At 44.0% G+C, this 11,708-nt stretch overlaps 1 long non-coding RNA gene across 1 annotated transcript; it reads right to left on the bottom strand.

Annotated features, from left to right (window-relative positions):
* Positions 1 to 343: 343 nt before the first annotated feature.
* On the bottom strand, positions 344 to 5,078 carry LOC120232400. Its single transcript, XR_005528558.1, has 3 exons — positions 5,055 to 5,078; positions 4,348 to 4,451; positions 344 to 705 (listed from the first exon to the last, which is right to left on the bottom strand). It is a non-coding gene; the product is annotated as an uncharacterized LOC120232400 (long non-coding RNA).
* Between the last annotated feature and the right edge of the window lie 6,630 nt (positions 5,079 to 11,708).

The raw sequence follows: 11,708 nt of genomic DNA, 5'->3' as shown, positions 1-11,708 counted from the left end.
GAACGTGGAGGTTACGTTTCATCTTTCTGCCTCTATTTCCCCCTCTCTAAAGGTGCACAGCACTGAAACGGAAAAACGATGCTAAAGTTCTTAGGTGGAAATTTGCAGGATAATCTGTATTCTAGATTCTCCCATCTCGACTGGTAACTAAACCTGATTTAACACTTTAATTAGAAGGATTTGCTGTTGAAATACATAACAAAGAGGAGCAGAGGAAAAATAAGAACTCTGAGCTACGATCCTCCCTGGTCTAACTAAATAAAACTTGTTTCCTTTCAACACTCGAGGACCTGTAGAGCCCCCTCCTGGGCAGCAAAGACTCTCACCCAAAGAGGGAAGAGCATCTATTTGGTGGCCTTTATATTTAATATCAATTCTCCTTTAGCCATGCAGGGCATGGGGGAGACAGCACCATGAGGACAGCCCAAGCCCCAGCTACTGGGAAAGTTCCCTGGGGTCCCAAGGAATCCCACAGATTCCAGCCCTCGGGAAACCTTGCCCTGTCTTTTGGCAGCTTTCCAAGTCCAGACGCACAGGCTCTGCACGCTGTGTTCCATGAGCTAGCTGCATGCGGAGAATGCTCCAGAGCCAGGGTAACCGAGAGCTCGCAGGGAAGGAGTGTTCCAGGAGGACTCCTTCTCAACGTCAGTTCTCATTTCCTGTCCTCCCGCAGGACTGCCATTCAGATGATCTCCTCATCTCCGGCTTTTGGAAAAATACAGCCAGAAAAAAAAAAAAATAAAACAAACCTCCTGACAATCCAGTGTCCTCTCTGCTCAGTCCCCAGCCTGCGTGGAACCTGAGATGCATAATGTCACTCTGAGAAAGCCCCACCACTCAGGACCTCACACACTCGGCGTGTTCGACCAAGGGAGACCAAAGGCATCTTTAGCTAGTGTGCCTTCTAGCTCTGTGCCTCAGGGACTCTATGATCTAGGATATGATGGCCAACCGAATGGGACAGACCAACATTTCCCAGAGTGCTTTGTCAGCCAAACTCGATGCACGCTCTCAGACACATCAAATAGTTCTTCTACCAGTATTTTCTTTTTTTTTTTTTTTTAATTCAGCCAATGTGACTCTGCAAAGCTGTTGGGGAAAGGCTTATGATGAAGAGCCACCAATCATGTTATGGCACTCTGTCCCCCATGTCTCCGGTCCAGAACAAGTCTCCCCTTGACCTCTCTGCCCAACGGCCAAATGTTTCTTTGTCAAGACTGTCCAAGAGAGAGAAGGACTAGGCCAGTGGGACAAACTCGGGGGACACTAGAAGGCCAACGCAGACCGGGCAGAGACTCGGCTGCCTCACCCTTTTTCTGGTGAGCAGGTACAGGTGATCTAAACCTACATCCTTCCTCTCTGATGCCCCCAAATTCCCCTCGGCCCACCTGAGCTTTCTTAGGCTCTTTTCCACCCTCAAACTGGCAGGCCATCTTCTCTCAGCCAAACCCTGGTCAGCAGCCCCTGGGCCTCATGCGTGCAATGGGGAGAGGAGCTGGCCAGCACAGCAGGGGGCATGTTGTCTCTCCTTTCCTGCAAGACTTGAGTTCTAAGTCCCCAGCCCCCCCGGGCAAGGAGACTAAGAAAAAAGAGACTTGTGGGGAGCCTGGTGGCTCAGTCTGTTAAGAGACCAGCTCTCAATTTCGGCTCAGGTCATGATCTTGTGGTTCGTGATGTTGAGCCCCACATCAGGCTCCATCCTGACAGAGTGGAGCCTACTTGGAATTTTCTCTCTTCCTTCTCTCTCTGCCACTCCCCAGCTCATGCACACTCTCTCTCAGTCTCTCTCTCTCTCTCTCAAAATAAATAAACTTTGAAGAGACTCAGATGTGAGGTTCTGATCCAGCTCCCAAGATTAAGATATCCCTTCCTCAGGGAGAAGCCTGCTCTGCGTGTTCTGGGGCTGAGTGGTGCTCCAGGGAGAGAAAACCCTAAACTGTACAAGTTTCTCAGCACACTTCCTGGGAGCCTTCCAGAACATATTGTGAATTCCTCTTGGGTAATGTCATGAAGAAGCCAAGTTGTCAGGGACTGCACACACCTCAGGTGCGATTCATTATTCCTTGGACCCAAGAGGCTGCATGGAACCAATAATTAATACCCTCTGAGGGCCTCTGGCTGATTCCAATAGAGATACTCAGCCCCCAAGACTCTCCAAGGATCATCTACACAGAGGGAAAATCACAAACCAGAGTGTCTTAGTGATGAAGACAATAAAAATTGCCTTGACTCTCTCTTAGGTCCCCCAACAGGAGGCATGACTAAAAGATCCCCAGGAAGCCCACATATAGTTTTTTTGAAATGCCTAAGAGATTGGTAACTCAGGCTCATTAACCTTGGGGGAAACTCTCCAAAATGTCTACACAAGACCCCTATACTTATACTGCCACCAAAACCCACTTTCTCATATCCTCCAAAGCATTCCTTGGCACCCTAATGCCCAGAGAAATTAATTCTAAACTCCTGGCACTTCATTGAAAGCCCTCCATGACCTGTACCCCGACTACCATCTTAAACTGAGTTCTCATTGAGCCTATTCATGCACTCTGTGCCCAAGCTGAGCCACACCAGTCTGGCCATTAGTCCCCAAGCACACTCTATAGTTGGGCCCATGCTGTTCTTCTCCTCACAGGCTATACCAGCAGCAACACCACCACCACCCATCTGTTCTTCTTATTTCTAAACAGTCAGCTCAATTTCTGCATTCCATAAAGCATTCCGAATTCACACCCCCCACTTTGTATTTCCATGGAGGAAACACGGACTTTGAGAGTAAGTCTGGGCAGAGGCTCATTTGTCAATTCCTTCATAAACATCTACTGAGCCTCTTGAGTGTGCCAAACCCCCAGCGCTTTGCTAAGAACTGTCACTCTACAAAATTGAATAAGACACAGTTGGATCTTCGGGGGCTCACAGTCTAACAGAATGGTCAAGTGAAAGAACACAAATGGCAGTATAACATAATGATCACTCTAGGGGACATGCAAATATCGTGCCAGGGTAGAAGGGACACTGGAACTGATGATGCACTTGCTCAACAAATAAATTAATTCAGACCCAAGTGCCACTGAAGAAATATCAGCAACCACAGGAAAGGGCCTTGGGAATTATGTGTGGAAGGATCCACACTAGTTAGAGATAAACCCAACAGAAATGGCGACTCAGCACATCCAGGGAGGTCTTCGGGTGCTCACAGCACCTCCATCAGCAAAGCCTTCCCAGATGAAATCAGACTGGGGCTTACTCAGAGTGTAGGAGAAAAATCATAATGTAAATTAAGAACCTACTTCCCCAAGTTCAACTCCACTCAATTACATTCTGCAAACATTTCTAGGGCCCTATTAAGAAGCCTCGTGAAGTCATCTCTGCATAAAACTAAGCCCAAACTTGAAGATCGGCTTTGATGCCAGAACACCATACTTATTTCATGCAGGCTAGGAATCTTGTTGCCAGAAACTTCTTTAGCCCACTGTATGCACCTTTCTGATTCCCAATTCTCCTCCACAAAACTGTCAATGCTGAGAAGGAAAGGACTGCATTGACCCAATTCATTGCTTTCAGATTTTTAGCCCTGGAACTCCAGGTTTAAATGAAATCTTACTTGGAAGCACCAGTGAGTGAAACGCAGCAAAGCGAGCTGTTTTTAAGAGGACCCGAGCTTGTACCAGTGTCCTGTGGCAGCTAGAACAGATCACTCACAAACTTAGTAGCTTCAAACAATGTAAATTTATTATTCTATAGCTCCCAAAGGTAGAAGGTCAACACAGCTCTCCCCAGGCTAAAGTCAATGTGTCAAGAGGGCCGTGCTACTTCCTGGAGACTCTAAAAGGGAATCCTTTTCCTTGCCTTTTCCATCTTTTACAGGCTAAGCACGTGTCCCCCTTTCTCGGTGTGCACAGCCAGCAACATCAAATCTCTTCAACATTGCTTCCATAGGTACACTTTCCTCCCTGACTCTCCATTCTGCCTCTCTTTTCCACTTTCAAGGACGTTTCTCATTACATTGGGCCCACTTGGATAATCAAGATTAATCCCCCTATTTTCAGGTCTGCTGCTTAACAACCTTAATTCCATCTGCAACTTTAATTCCCCTTTGCCATGTAACACAAACTATCCACAGGTTCCAGAGATTTGGTGTGGGCATCTTTGGGGGCGGGGGGCATTATTCTCCCTACTGCAGAGACCCAATCCACCCCAGACCCAGAGCACAGATTATTCCAAAAAAACAAACCAAAAAACCCTGGGATTAACATCACAAAGGATAATTCCACTATGTGCAGCCGATGTAGGGATTAGACCCACCACGCACAGCAGCCCCCAGCTACCAGCTGTGTCCTGCCGGCATACCTCATGCCTCCTCCTTTCCCTTCAAGGCAGGCTTCCCGGGAGTGTAGGGAGTTCTGGGCAGAGTCTGGATGGGACAGGAATGGAGGTCTGTGATGGAATGACACCTGTAGAGGATAAAGGTCTTTGGGAGAAAGTACATTTTAGAGAGGACCTCTTCCCCCCTATGATTGCTTTCTTGTTACACCAGGCTGTTTGAAAGCAGCATCTGTATTATATTCATTTCTGGCTTCCTTTTTTCCCCTCTGGTCATCGCGTCATTCCTGTGTCAGGGTAGGTAGACCAGAGTTAGCCCAGAGCCAACAGCTTTGGGAGCAGTCCTCTACCACCGATAGGCAGGAGTTAACGGATAAATATGCCAGCTTCTTTGTCCTTCTCTGTTCTCAATGGGACCATTTGAAGGCATGGTCTACACAGTCATCCAGGTCTACACAGCCCCATGAAATTGATTGGGCCCAGTTGCCTGTACCAGGAACCTACTAACACAGCTAGGATGACCCACCTCTTCCAGTTTTCCTGAGACATTCCCTGTTTAGCACTGGAAGTGCCATGTCCCAGGGAACCCTTTGGCAAACAGGATGGTTGGTCATCTGAACAACCCCCTCACTAACACAGCTTTCTTCCTTCCCTTCCCCCCTTCGTTTTCACACACATACCCAGTGCTTCCTGATATCACCTCCCAAATAAGGGTCTTGTACCCAAATCCTTACCTCAGGCTCTGCTTCTGGGAACAGCCAAGCTAAACCAAGGTTCATGGTCCAGCCTGTGTCTTACTGGCAGGGCATTATGACCACACATGTCATGCACCCCAAAACTCCAGGGGGCGCCACTCACCTAGACTACGATGAGAACCATCTCCCTGGCAGATGCACTTCTGGCTCTTAACAACAGCTGGTATCTCTAGCTGGGCCCCCCGTCAGGTTGTTCTAGGGTGAAATTCTCTTTTCCCCACCTCCCACCACATGGGAAAGAAGAGGCACACATTACTAGAGAAAATCTTCCCATTAAGAAGGAGCAGTTTTAATCCTCCCCTGCCCTTATCCTCCTCGCCCCAGCCCTGCCCTGCCCCTTTCCAGATGTTCCCATTTAGTCATGGTGGGAGCTGAGCAGCGGATGAACAGCATGACTGGGGCTGAACACCCTTCACAATCGATTGAGCTGTGGCAGCTGGCCTTGCCCCCAGATGGGGAGAGCTCGGCGCAGACGGGGATTATGCATGGGAAACAGAGAGCCTCGGGGCCCAGCAGCCATGGCTGGTGCCTGTGCGATTCCCACTCAACTTCAATTAACAGCCCTGACAATGAGGAAGGGCTCTCTGAGCTCTGACATGCCTCCCACAGACACCAGTTTGGCCTCACCTGGGGAGACAGCCCGCCCCCGGGGACGGAAGGCTGCTCTAGCAGTGGACATCTGGACAGCCCTAATGAGGCCAGCCCGGGATGGGAGCTCAGCTAATTGCTCAAATAGGCCGTGATGTCTGGATTCCAGCTGCCACGTCTGGCAGCCCCGTTTGGATGTCTTGAGTTTACTGTGAGGTTGGGACTGAGAGACCCTTAGGAATGGGGGATGTCAGCCGGGGCTCATGCTGAAGCAATTAAGGGGACATTTGTTGTAGGTGAAGAATGGTGGGGTAGTAAAATAACAATATCACAGCTTGCTGACATCTTACCAGGAAATCTATAGTCTCCAGCCAAGATGGACCATTCCAGAAACACAGGGTGTGTGGTGTGTGATTAAAGAGGGAGGGAGGGAAGAGTAGGAAATGTGCTAGGTCCCGAACTGGGACCCTGGGTCCTCCAGATGCAAATTGGCCAGATCATTGTCCTTCCTCATATTCCTCATCTCACCAGACCTGAAAAACAGAAGGACTCCACTTACCCATCCCCCATCCAGACCAGATTACCTTGCAGCTCAGGAAGGTTAAGCTTAGGCCCTCACTTCTACAGGCCAGTTTCAAGGTCCTGGAAAGAGTCCTAGAGATGGTTTATACAGTAGACTTTTCTTCTCCTTTTTCCTTTTTCTTTTGTTGAGCAAAATTTGCAAAAGAAAGGCATATGAGCCACAATTAGTTAAGACCACTGTCTCTTTCCATTCTGACTTCATTGCAGTCACCCATTCTCTAATATCAGGTGGTGTTGGCAATAGGAGGATTTAGCTAAAAGACAATTGAATTTAGGGTACATTTAGTTTGGGGTTTAGTGGGATATTTTTATGTGGTTCACAGTTTCTCTTGTCCCTCTGTAGGAATGGCTTCTAGAAACTCTCTTACTCACCCAGTCTCATGGCATAAAGGTGCCAGGCCAGAGCGTCGATGGTGATATAAATGTGTGGCACTAGAATTGGAAGTCTCTGCCAAGATAATGTAGAAGAATTAAGGTTTGAAATATAAAGAGTCAGAAGCTAGGCTGTGGAAAATTATTCTGTCATAGTATTGTAGCATAGTATTACAACACTGCATAGTATTGTAAGTGGAAGATACAGTTCTCATCAGACCCTAGGCAAAATGGAAGTACCTCTTACATGGAGTACACTTGATAACTCTCCATTTACAGCTATAAATATCTCAAGGGGCCCCTGGGTGGCTCAATCAGTTGAGCGACTCACTCTTGATTTTGGCTTAAGTCATGATCTTATGATCCGTAGGATAGAGCTGACAGCGCAGAGCTTGCTTGAGATTCTCTCTCCCTCTCTCTTTGCCCCTCACCCCTCCAAAATAAATAAACATTTAAAATAAAAAACAACTATAAACATCTTACACAATAAAATTAGTTTTCATAGATTTCTATAAGAAATCAAGAGATTATTCTGACATCAAAAAGTGAATTACAACAAAACGCTTTTGATGATTCCAAAAGCAGCAATTCATCATCAGAGATATATTTTAAATAGGATTAATGAATAGACTCTTTGATTGTTATGTAGTTCAATTTTAAAAGAGAAGAAAATTACATGAACATATTAGAAAAAAAGAGTTTCATTTCTCACTGATTATCCTGGTACTAAAAAGTAACAAACCCCACAAGATGCTAATACAAAACCACCATGAAAGACAAATTGGTTAGTGAGTGCAATCAGTCAAGAGGAATTTAAAATTAATCACTGCTCAAGAAAGCTTGGCCAATATCAACAACAAAACAACGCGATTGAAAAATGGGCAAAAAGGGACGCCTAGGTGGCTCAGTCTCTTAAGCGTCCGACTTCAGCTCAGGGCATGATCTCACAGTTCGTGGGTTCGAGCCCCGCGTCAGCTCTGTGCTGACAGCTAGCTCAGAGCCTGGAGCCTGTTTCAGATTCTGTATCTCCCTCTCCCTCTGACCCTCCCCTGCTCACACAGTCTCTCTCTCTCTCTCTCTTTCTCTCTCTCTCTCTCTTTCTCTCTCTCTCTCTCTTTCTCTCTCTCTCTCTCTCTGAGAGATAAATAAAACATTAAAAAATTATTTTAAAGAAAAATGGGCAAAGACTTGAATAGACATTTCTCCAAAAAAGGATAATACAGATGGCCAAGAAGCACATGAAAAGATGCTCAACGTCACTCATCATTAGGGAAATACAAATCCAAACCACACTGAGATACCACCTCATACCCATAGGATGGCTACTCTTAGATAGATAGATAGATAGATAGATAGATAGATAGATAGATAGATAAAAAGGATCAGCAAGGATGTAGAAAAATTGGAACTCTTGTGTACTTTTGGCGGAAATGCAAAGTGGTAAACATGCTATGAAAAATTTCAAGTTATAAATGGTGGTTCCTCAAAAAATTTTAAATGAATTAACATAATATCTAGCAATTCCATTTCTGGGTCTATACACAAAAAGAACTGAAAGTGGTGTCTCAAAGAGATATTTGTGCGCCATGTTCATAGCAGCGTCGTTCACAATAGACAATGGGTAGAGGCAACCCAACTGTCCATCAGTGGGTGAATGAGCAAACAACATGTGCTATACACATACAATGGAATATTATTCAGCCTTAAAGAGGAAGGAAATTCTGACACCTGTCACAACGTGGATGAACCTCGAGAACATTAGACTAAGTGAACTAAGCCAGTCACAAAAAGACAAATACTATATGACTTCACTTCGACAAGGTATGGAGAATAGTCAGATTCACAGAGATGGAAAGTAGAATGATGGTTACCTGGGGTTCAGGGTGGGCGCAGAAGGGGAGTTGTTATTTAATGGATATAGAGTTTCAGTTTTGCAAGCTGCAATAAGTTCTGAAATCGGTTGCACAATAAGGTCATTGTATGTAACACTGTTGAGTGGTACACTTAAAAAATGGTGTAAGATGGTAAATTTTATGTTTTGTGTGTTTTACCAGAAATAGAATTTTTAAATCTCAGCAAGGAAAGAAAACTTGAAGTGCCTTAAATCTTACAGCTCATATATGAGAGAAAAGTGATTGAGCTATTCCCAAATTTAGGATTTGAAAACCCTAAAACTTACATGACATTGCGCATAGCTGGGTATCAAATGGACAGAAAATATACAAATGACCAATAATAAAGAAGTTAATTGTAATCAGTGTGAAACAAAAGACGATTGTCTTTGTATTCTCACTGTAGAAAATATTACCAAATTGTGACATATTTTTAAAAAGCAGTGGAAAAGGATGCAGCTAACAATGTAGAAAAAAAGCATTATAGGTTTGGTCTGGCTAACAAAATTAGAAATGTTTTTTTCTGGATACTGTGGTACTCATGGTATTTTGTAAACATTTTTGGGTTTGTAATGTGCTGTGATTTCTTATTTCAACTAAATGTTCCCCTGTGTATGGAATTTTGTTTTATTTTTCTTAAAGAGGGTCCCCCAAACTGTACCAGCATAGAACGTGGCTATGTCCTTCCTTATGCCCATCCCCCAACACAGCAGTGATCTCAGGGAAACTTGAGCTTTGGTCCATTTTCCTACCTAATAGACATGAGGCCAGAGGAACCTCATGGCTCTGTCACTCTGTCTGTATGGTCTTGAGTCTGTCCAGTCACAACTTGAGCCTCAGTTCTCTATCTTAAAATGGGGGGAAATTCCTTGATATTCCCTACTTCCCATATGTTAGAGTGGGATCCACAGGAAATTGACATAAAACCAAAATCACCTTAGAAACACAGTCACTAAAGAAAGAGTAAGTCAGTATTTCTTGAATCATATACCACCTTTATCTGAATTTTCCCAGGGTGCCTTGTCCCACAGGATCCCCCCACCTATGTTTGGGAGTAAGGGTTAGCATGCAATGGCAAAGGCCATAGAACAATAAATGAATATAAAGAAAAAGTGGGGGCACCTGAATGACACAGTCAGTTAAGTATCTGACTCTTGATGTCATCTCAGTTCATGTTTTCACAGTTCATGAGTTTGAGCCCCATGTCAGGTTCTGCATTGGTGGTGTGGAGCTTGGGATTCTCTTTCTCTCCTTCTCTCTCTGACTCTCCCCTGCTCGCTCTCTCTCTCTCTCTCTCTCTCTCTCTGTATCTCAAAATAAATAAATAACCTTCAAAAAAAATAAAAGAAAGAAAGAAAGAAAGAAAGAAAGAAAGAAAGAAAGAAAGAAAGAAAGAAAGAAAGAAGAAAGAAAAGAAAAGAAAATGTGGAGGGAGCACAGGCTTACTTGGGCCCATTTGGGATCTATTACACAAGGAAGATCCTTGAGGGAACTTGATGGCCTACTGGTCTGGAGAAGCATTGAAAGAAAATCTAATTAAGAGTAATTAAGCTGAAACACCTCTCCAAGTTCTTTCTTCTTCATAAATCAAAGCAATAGAATATGGACCTAGTGAATGGTTTCAGTGTCAAATGTAATATACGCCAATGACCTTCAGGAAAGAAGAAAAATGTAGAATGAAATTCATTCCTTCAAGACTGTTAGATTGGATATAGGAAAAAAGAACAAAAGTTGAATCAAGAATGATTCCTAGATTTAAGGCTCAGGCAACTAGATGGCAGGAAATGCTATTTATTGAGATAAAGAAGGCCGAGGGAGAAACAGAGTGGAGAGGACATCGAGTTCCTTCTTATGCAAGTTAAAGGTGAGAAATTTCTAAGGCATTCAGAAAGGAGATGCCAAGTAGGCTGTTGGTTATATAAATCTGGAGCTCAGAGGAAACGTGTAGTTTCAGGTTGTAAATTTAGGAGTTAGCAAAATAATGGTGGTATTATTTAAATCCATGAGAATGGATAAGATCATCTGAGAGAAGACAAAGGAGGGGAGCGAGGGGGAGAAGAAACTAGGATGGAAGAACCCAAGCATTTAGATGGCAAGTGAAGAAGCCAACAAATTAGAAGTGGCAAGAGAGGCAGGATAAGAACCAGGAGAGAGTGTATCATCTCAGAATCTAGGAGAAGAAAATGATTTAAAAAGAAGAAAGTGCAAAAAAGAAGTATTAGGACTTCATCAAAATAAAAAGTTTCTGCACAGCAAAGGAAACAATCAGCAAAACTAAAAGGCAACCGACAGAATGGGAGAAGATATCAGACAAAGGGTTAGTATCCAAAATCTATAAAGAACGTATAACACCTCCCCCCTCAAAAAAACAAATAATCCAGTGAAGAAATGGGCAAAAGACATGAATAGACATTTCTCCAAAGAAGACATCCAGATGGCCAACCAACACATGAAAAAACACTCAACATCACTCATCATCAAGGAAATACAAATCAAAACCACAATGAGATACCACCTCACACCAGTCAGAATGGCTAAAATTACCAACTCAGGCAACAACAGATGTTGGCGAGGATGTGAGAAAGAGGATCTCTTTTGCACTGCTTGTGGGAATGCAAACTGGTGCAGCCACTCTGAAAAATAGTATGGAGGTTCCTCAAAAAATCAAAAATAGAACTACCCTATGACCCAGCAATTGCACCAGTAGGTATTTATCCAAGGAATACAGGTGTGCTGTTTTGAAGGGGCACATGCACCCCAATGTTTATAGCAGCACTATCAACAATAGCCAAAGTATGGAAAGAACCCAAAATGGATGAATGGATAAAGAAGACATGGTAAATATATACAATGGAGTATTACTTGGCAATCAAAAAGAATGAAGTCTTGCCATTTGCAACTACGTGCATGGAACAGAGGGTATCATGCTAAGCAAAATTAGTCAGAGAAAGACAAATACCATATGACTTCACTCGTATGAGGACTTTAAGATACAAAACAGATTAACATAAAGGAAGGGAAGCAAAAAGAATAAAAAAACAGGGAGGGGGACAAAAACATAAGAGACTCTTAAATGTGGAGAACAAACTAAGGGTTACTGGAGGGGTTGTGGGAGGAGGTTGGGCTAAATGGGTGAGGGGCATTAAGGAATCTAATCTTGAAATCACTGTTGTACTATATGCTAACTAACTTGGATGTA

Source organism: Hyaena hyaena, unplaced genomic scaffold, assembly GCF_003009895.1.
Source record: "Hyaena hyaena isolate Hyena2069 unplaced genomic scaffold, ASM300989v1 scaffold_71, whole genome shotgun sequence".
NCBI classification, from domain to species: Eukaryota; Metazoa; Chordata; class Mammalia; order Carnivora; family Hyaenidae; genus Hyaena; species Hyaena hyaena.
Note: the sequence above shows the minus strand (reverse complement) of the source record. Positions and strands in the feature narration are given on the sequence as shown.